Source organism: Montipora foliosa, chromosome 2 (assembly GCF_036669935.1).
Source record: "Montipora foliosa isolate CH-2021 chromosome 2, ASM3666993v2, whole genome shotgun sequence".
Lineage (NCBI taxonomy): Eukaryota > Metazoa > Cnidaria > Anthozoa > Scleractinia > Acroporidae > Montipora > Montipora foliosa.
Window position 1 is genome coordinate 18,519,073 of NC_090870.1, and position 9,378 is coordinate 18,528,450.

Here is a 9,378-nt window from a genome sequence, read left to right on the forward strand (position 1 = left end):
CCAGTTCCGATGAAAAATACTACAAATTAGTATACTATGACGAATGAACTGTATGGTTAGACCGAATTTACAAGTTACATCGAACTGTATGAGGTGTGCCACCCGCCAGTTCAGATGAAAAATACTACAAATTACATGTAGTATACTATGACAAATTAACTGCATAGTTAGACCGAATTTACAAGTTACATCGAACTGTATGAGGTGTGCCACCCGCCAGTTCAGATAAAAAATACTACAAATTAGTATGCTATGACTAATTATCTTTAGATCATTGTTGGCACATGCAGATGTGTTTATTAGAAAGATATCACTAGTGTTTGATCTATTTGCCATTGAACGATGACTGACAATTTCCTCAGACCCAAGGGACAGTGAAACCTTTCTTGATTTTTGTCAAAAAACTTACAGTATATGAACAGAGAAGTCACTGATTTTGTTGCAGTGAATATTTCTCCCTTGTATTCACCCAGTTCATTGTGAGAGCATTCGACTCTTCCATAATTACCTGATGTCTGGAACAAATTTACTTGACCCAGCTAAAACAGTTTGACTTAATAATGTTCACAAGGTATATCCAAAATGGCAATGAAACCTCTACCCTCCCAAGTTTTGACACAAAGACATCAATTATTATTCACAATTGTATCACAATTTGCAATCAGCGCTGTCTGTTTCTTGCATCTCGGGAAATTCCCTCCAATTAAATTTCAATGCTCAATTTCCTTCAGCACTGCATCTTGTGGTTGAAGTACATGAAGGCCCTGGAAGAGTCACACCAGTCAATCAATCAATTTACAGTACCGCTCAAAGATAAGCGAACCATCAAACGCGTTTCAAACTAGTCTTCAACGCGTTTGCGTTTGGCTTTCAACGCGTTTGCGTTTTTTTTTAACGCAAACGCAAACGCGTTGACCAAAGTCATTAACTTTCCGAAGTATTTGCATCACAAAAGGTTCAATGATGCGTTCGAAAAGTAATGTCACAAAATAAAACACAGTCTCGTTGTCTGGCTATACAAAGTTCGCGTTGCGGCCTCATAAAAACAAAAAGGTTTGTGTTTTCGGATTTTTTCACGTCCCACAGCCGTGTCATGTAAACTGAAATTACAAAATAAAATTTGAAGCGACCAAAAATGATTCTATGACAAGCGTAATGAAAATCCATGATATAACGCGCCGGCAAGCAATTGTAAACACGAGAATGCCAGCCGAAATTATGTGAATGGCTTTTCAACTGTCTTGAAGCTTTTAACAACATGAACCAAAAGCACCGGGAACAATGAATTTGTTGACATTTGGAGTGGTAGTTTGCTTCAAAAGTAAAATCATTTTAGATATACCGGAACGAATTACACATTGCGCTGTTTCAACACGGAGATGAGAAAAGTCGATGCGGCAAGCTCAAAAGACTTTTTAGTTTCGCCGCTAAAAAGACGAAATTGTTAAGGTTCCCTGATTATTAATCGATAATAACTTCATAGTTCTATTTCTTCATTTGATGATGTAAGAATGATCTCCAATAAAAGCTGTGTTAAAATGGACTTCATTGCAAAGGCTGTTTACGTAAATGTGCGCGGGGCGGAGAAGAATAAATAATTAATTCGTTGTCACGCAACCTTTTCACCCCAAGCGCAGACGGCACGTATTATTATTTTGCTCCCTTTTGTGATAAAAGCATGAAACTTTGTAATAATCTCTGGAAGGCAAAATTAATGGACAACGCAGTAATTCAGCACCAAAGCTCACCACTTCACAAAAGGTCAACAAAAAATAAGAAACCGAGATTTCAAAATAGATAAGGCGGCTACATAAAGATGTGCAAATATTCGACTGATTACTCTCTGTAGTCAGTACAGCTCTGATCAAGTGAAAGACAGTTTGAAAGGAAACAACGCGGCGAACTAGCCATCAAAGCTTACTGAAAAACACATACAATTTTCGTCTGGACTGAATATCGATCGTTGATCGATTGTTATTTGAGAGTTTTACAATGTCCGTGAATCTGTTGCGTGATAGTTGCTCGACGATTTAAACTGATTCATGCATAGCAGCTACATGTTACATCAAGGTCGTGATGCAGTTTCGCTTGATATGTGTTCTCATTGAAACATTCTATAAAAAAACCCCAATGCTCGAAGATTATTTTATTGTGTTTAGTTTTTGGGGCAGTAGAAGTATAATTTCGCTAGTGCAGCGATCGCGATCAAGCGTGTTCGTATTATCTAATACAAGAAATTCGGAGAAACAAATCAATAACGCGGATTTCTTCTAGCCGATTAAACAAGCGCATCTTTTTTCGTTCCTGAAGATTTCTTTTCCAACTTTCCATTGATTGATAGTCAGTTGATCACACTTGTTCACTTTCCATCGCTAAAACTGCAGTCGCTTTGTGGCCGTAATTTACATACCAACTTGTAACACAATGCAAAGGTGCCAAACTTGAATAACAAAGAACAAACGCGTTGAAAAAAAACTAGTTCGCAAACGCGTTTTTTTTTTTTTCAAACGCGTTGGCTCTTCGTTCCCAACGCGTTGACAACGCGTTTGATGGTTCGCTTATCTTTGAGCGGTACTGTATATAATTTCATAATATCATTTTCGAAGAATGTTGTAACAAATCACTTTGCCATTCATGAGCAATGTTCCTGTGTAGGTGAAACTGAATAATGAAGCTAAGAGCTAAAGGAATTATTGCAAGAAACTTGTATCTTACCATGACAAGCTTAGGCCGACAAAAAAATATATGCAAATGAGCTTACGGTGATTTGAAATCACCCTTAGCTAATCATTAAGTGTAGCTCAAGAACTCATTTCGCAAGTTTAGGTGTTGCAGATATCGCATCAGAGTCTGCTTCTGACATATTCAGTAACGTTTTTTACACCTTTTAAGTCACAACGGAGAAGCATAAATCCACAAAACGTCATTCTGGGAACCTTTTTCCAGAGACTTTGCCCCGTGTAGCTCGTGTGGCGTGCAGCAATTCTCGCGAGGATTTTAGAGTAATTCTTGCTCACACAATTCTGCAACACTGTGGCAAATATGCAAAACTCGCTTTTTGAGTTCAGTTATTTTCAATTTACATATGCTTTGTATGTACAAAATTGGTTATGCCTTCAGATAACTACAGTCCAAAACTGGACTGACTACCCAAGAGAGACAGAACTTATTAGTACAAAATAATAATTATTACAAAATTGGTTCTGCCTTCAGATAACAACAGTCCAAAACTGGACTGACTACCCAAGAGAGACAGAACTCATTAGCACAAAATAATTATAATTATTACAAAATTGGTTCTGCCTTCAGATAACAACAGTCCAAACTGGACTGACTACCCAACAGAGACAGAACTCGTTAGCGGAAAATAATAATTATTACAAAATTGGTTCTGCCTTCAGATAACAACAGTCCAAACTGGACTGACTACCCAAGAGAGACAGAACTCATTAGTACAAAATAATAATTATTACAAAATTGGTTCTGCCTTCAGATAACAACAGTCCAAACTGGACTGACTACCCAAGAGAGACAGAACTCATTAGTACATTTAATAATTATAAATTACAAAATTGATTCTGCCTTCATAACAACAGTAAAAAATGGACTGACTACCCGAGAGAGACAGAACTCGTTAGGGTAAAATAAAAATGATTTAAAACGAGACTGGTTGTGCCTTTTGATAACAAAAGTCAAAAACAGACTATCACATAAAAGAAATTGTTTAAAATGCAATCTGTTTTGCAATAATAATTTAATATTATAGATACTTTTAAAGATTACATTGAAACTGATCAATGTACTTCAGGTCTGGTATCCAGCTAGCAGCCTAAGGCTGTATTCTGTCTATTACATATATGTAGTCTGTTTCAGTCTGACCTCTACTCAAAAACAACAAACAGCACTTTCCTATGCTGAATTTCTCATTGAGCTAGCTCCGGGGCGTTGAGGTACACAAACAACCCCAGCGTGACAATGTAGGGACTATGAGGTGGTTGCAAAGTAAAAAATGATCAGAAAATCATCTGGCATTAAAGTAAAGTAAAGTAAAGCAACCATATTTAACGTCGATAACTCGTAACAGTAATTCAACTGACAAACCTGAGGTCGACGGTGCACAGAGTAAACTCACAGGCTGCATTCTGTCTATTACACAGAGTAAACTCCCAGGAGTCAATCGGTTTAGTAAAAATTTACAAACTAACAAACAAAACAAATGACAAATTATCCTAATGATCTTTTGCTTATTAGCTTGGCTCCACATAACAAGCTAAATTATACTTCACAAATTATTATATATGCTACCCAAGAGGTTACAAAGTAAAATGGTGTGACAGTGAGTTAAGGATTGTATACCTCTTGATCAGGTATATGCTACACAATTAATTATTAATTAATAGCATAGCTGTAAATTTAATTTTGTATACTCTTTCACATCAACTTTTAGGCCATGCTTTAACTTGCTTTTTCTGTGGACTTAGATCACTAAGAAGTATTTCCAGGTTTCACCTGAAAGGATTGTGATTGTGCATAGACCTCAAAAACCCAGCTCCTCCCGCTCACCTCCCAAATACACAAGAATGTCAATTAAAATAGCTACAAGCTTCGTGTACTTGCTCCTGTTCCACTTAATTTTGTCAGATTTATCATCATTGTCTGCCACCCTTCATCTGGGATTCTGGCCTCAAAAGAACCCAGTCGGGAAGTCGAAATTTGTGCAAATACTGTTGCAGCACATCTGGAACAATAACCTAGTGATCAAGTCCACAGAACCGCCTTATCTTGGACAATCAAAGAAATTAGATAATTTATATTTTGGTCAAATTGATGGAAATAAGATTTGTCATCAAGATACTTTATTTGGGTGGGATTGACGGAGGTATTGACAATTAATGGGAGACCAAAGCGAGATAATCTCCCAGGCAGTTTCTTCTGAAGTGTAACCGACCTTTCAGTGAAATCTAGTGTCAAAGGAGTAATCTTATTAAGCGCCCAGTCCAAAATTTAGCTTGCTCTGGCTCCTCGTGCATGAGAAACCAGTGAAGGTACATGTAGTTATACATGTGACAAGGGAGTAACTACAGAATAACCGGCCACTATTGTGCTCTTGTAGTGGCATCGTTTGAAGAACAAGGCATCTGCAAGTGGCAAATAAGGGGCTGGTTATACAGAGATCCACATATTACATGTAATTCCCTATTCGTTATTATTGTTATTGCCTTAAATGGCCTTAATACAATATAAAGTGAAATTACTAAGGGTACTAAGGTCTGCAAAAGTAATGACTGTGCTGAGGCCCTCCTTGGCGTTTTGGGAAACGAGGGAAGATGGCTATTTTGAACTGGGGAACAGAGGAAAAATGACAAAATGTCTTAGGAACAAGGCGACATAAACAATTTTAGGGAGCAAAAAGCTGGGTACAAGTTTGAAAGTAAATTGGGCGGGGAACAAGGGAACAAAACTTTAAAATTTTAAGCCATTTAAACTTAAATCAGGTTTGTAAGTAAGATGACGACTTACCGAAAACTCCTCCGGCAGTCTTTTGCTTTTCGGATCTTTTGAATCTTCCCGCCCATTCGCTAAATGTAGCTGTTCGGCCAGGCCACCCTTTGTTCCAAACGTTCGTAGAACTCCCTTTACGTTTTGAAGAAGGTCTCTATTTTTGCCATGAAGTCTTCACCGATTAACCCTTTCGGAGACTGTCTGAGGTTGAATCATGTCACTGGTGTGTATCTTTGTGGCGAATGCTGATTATCTAACCTGAATTGTCGTTGCCCTTTCTTCCGGAATCCGTCGATGTTTACTGGGTTTATTTGGTGGAATGCGTGCCATTTCACCCGCACAAAATGTTAAGGAATCGCAAAGATCCAATTTTGGTCGTCCAACAAGGGAAAAAGAGAGGAAGAGCACTTACATTGATCGCCCGCGCGAAAAACAAACCGATAATTCAAACCGATCTCGTTCCCAGAGTCTGTGGGGCGAGGCAATTCATAATGGCGGACAAAGTTGTTGCATCATGTAATTATTGTGAAATGTCTACAATCCTTCTCTTTGTGCCAACATCCAATCACAACCCGTTGCGAGCCCAGTGCGATTCCTGGGGCGCTTTCATTTTGGGTGGAAAAACCGGGGAGAATTTTCTGCTTTAAAGGTGCAGAGCAAATTTCCTCAATCAAAATATGGAACGGGGGAAAGTGTGCTCCTTTTGAGATTTCCTTTTCTGTTTTTCTCAAGAGACTGGATACTAATCATTTAGAATAACAAATATGGCTGCCGGATTTTCGATCATTACTTCATAAGAAGTAATTCTCACCTACAGCTACGGGCTATGAAAGCACCCACGTTAATTGACTGAAACCCGCACGATTAATTTGGGCAGCTAAACACCAATGCTATTTTTTTTTCTCTTTTCAAGGAGCATGGTAAAGTCTGCTTACTAGCCTACATAACTTTCTCAATCTCATTCTCTGCTGGGACTCCTATATCACAAAGGCCTTGATTTACATGTTATTTGCATGATTAATCCCAGCAATTTACATGAAATTTACACAAAAAAACTATTTTATGGCCGGGTTGTGTCAATTTACATAGATTTTATGGCCTTTGCAATTGTTGTAAACAATTAAAACGGTCTAATCTTGTGAGGCCCTAAGTACCTGTTTATATGGAGAAAAATTGTCCCAGGAAGAAGGGTCACTCGCTTACCGGAGTTACCCTGGACCAGCCAACTTTTCCTACATTTCCCTATAAAATGCGGTTAAGTAAACTGTTTACATGAGGGAAAAAAATGGCGCGGCTTGAAGGGAAACCCACCTAGCCGGGTCACCCTTTGTCAACGGTAGGGTCGCCCTCCTGGCCAGGCCAACTTTATTCCATGTAAACACTTTGGCTCGCTCAGTGGAGTCAACTTGGTCGAGGTAAGATGATGAGAGAATGCACGAATACTATCTTCCCAGTCTCCTGATGATCGAAACTGAGCCGGGCAGCTCTTGACTCAGGAATAAAGGTTAGTTCTTTTCTCACATAAACGCTAGCTAAAGACCCGGCTGGGAGGGTGACCATCTTCCGAGGACAACTTTTCTCCATATCAACAGGGCCTAAGACTTGATCCAAGTCGCACTATTAAAACACATACCGATAGGCATTTTATAGGTTGCAACCGGCGAACTTTTGATAAACCGAACTCAGTGCAACATGCAGGGCTAATTCAACAGTTTCCCATATAATTTAATTAGGTAATAAATATTCGACACTCAAAATCATCGTGAACAGGGCATACAGATCCAAAACCATTTGGTAACTTAGACAGGACACGCAAGATGATAGAGCGCAATTTACAGACATTTTATGAGACATGACCAAACGGCGTAAAATCTTTGTAAATTTGCGATTTATAGACATTTTTGCAAGATTTTATAAAGTCTGTAAATTTCAAGTATTTCCTCTTGTTGTAGCTCCAATAATTTATAAACATTTTACAGACATTTTATAGAGCTTTACTCAAGAAAACTCTGTAAAATATCTGTAAAATAAATTTACAAAGATTTTATATTTATGGAGTTAAGTGTTAAAGTCTGTAAATTTATTATTTACAGACATTTTATGAAGTCTGTAAATGGTCCAAATTTTCCAGTGGTCTGTAGAAATTTCTAGGCGCCTTCAGTTTTTGCTTCGTCCGAAAGTTCCAACAATGGTGACGGGTCCGATCAAGAACTTTATATCACGTACCGGTAGCCTTCCTATTTTTTCTCAAAAATTTAAAGGGACGTTTGCTTAAAATAAGATTCTCAAACAAACTTTGGCGAAAATGACAAAAGTTTTAAATTTTCACATTTCATGCCACTTCAAATATCACAGTTGACTCCGATGCTTACTCAGCTCAGTAAAATTGTAGAGTTCTTTAATGTGGTTTCGAAATTTCTACGCATTCGTCAGATTCCGGTCACCACTTTTCCGACTGAAATACCTAGGAATTCTGTTTAGAAAAATGTCCAAAATCTTAGTTTTCCTAGAAAGTTTGAGTTCTAATATTCGAAAATTCTACCCCACCTTCCTTCCAAACAGGTATTTACCAAAATTTAGTACTAAGCTAAAACTCGATTTCCATGCCGTTTTTTCAACATTGTACCCCAACCGATCAAACATTTTCATTTTCAGATTTCGTTCAGTGAACGATTGCTTTCGTATTAAATGTAATACAGTGAAAGCTATTAAGCGGACACCCTTAAGACCTTGCCAATTGTCCGCTTAATAGAGGTCTGCACAAATCGCACAATATTTGTTAATTATTAGCACATTTAGCGGTTTTCGTCCTAGTCTGTCAACGTAAATATTTTTGTAACCTTTCTAAAAGAAATAATGAATTGTGGCTTGCCTCTGATTCTAAAGAACCATTTCCTGCAGCAGAACTGTTGACTTTGAAAAGCATTTGACTTTGAAAAAGCATTCAATCGCAAATGGTCAGTGACCATATTAATGGATCAGAAAGATCTGAATTTCGGGGGCAATTGATAGATCTAAGGACCGAATTAAAGCCGAAGAATTTTTTAACTGCGAAAAGAAGGTGTTCAGTATTGGATTTAGGCCCCACCCACACTAATGCATTCTTCAAAAGTATCCGGTTTCGGTGTCATCGGTTTCGGTGTCCACACTAAAACGCGCGAAAATTGTTAATGACCTACTGTTTCGTAGCTTAAAGAATATGCACATGCTCGAAAGAGATACAGCTGCCATATTTCCGGCATTTCCCGCCAGTGTGAGTTTGAAAACTGGTAGCAACTTTGCTTTGGATCGCTTTTTTTGTTCCAAAATCCTCTCAACCGTCGATATGCGTTTCTTCTTCTCCTATGAAAAACCAAGATAAGGTCGAATAGAGCAAGATTAAGTTCCAAACAAGATACCAAATATTTGCTAGTAACATCGGCTAAGGCATATTTTCATCAGCCATGTTTTTAAAGCCTGAGTTTAACTAGCGTATTGCAGGTGACGTCATCATTTTCATTTCGATGCGTTTTCGAGTTTCCACACTAAAACGATACGATGAATACGCTGAAAAGGCCTAAAAGCATTGTAATGTATGCATTTTCAAACGACAAGGAATTATTGTGGACAGGGCCTTAGGTTTTGATGGTTCAACAACGGAGAAGCGAATTACTAGTACAATCGGCAAGCTTCCCAATTGATAAAGGAAAGAATACAGCCTTGTTAGTGTACTAACTCGGCTGGGTATAGATGGTATTCAATCACGTGATGAGATGGACATGTTGGTGCACAAAACAATAGCAAATTATGGCCCAAGTTTTGCATTATAATAGACTCAAATTCCCAAAAGACTTATCTCTCTATTGTTCTGTGCACCAACATGGCCGCCGTGACGTC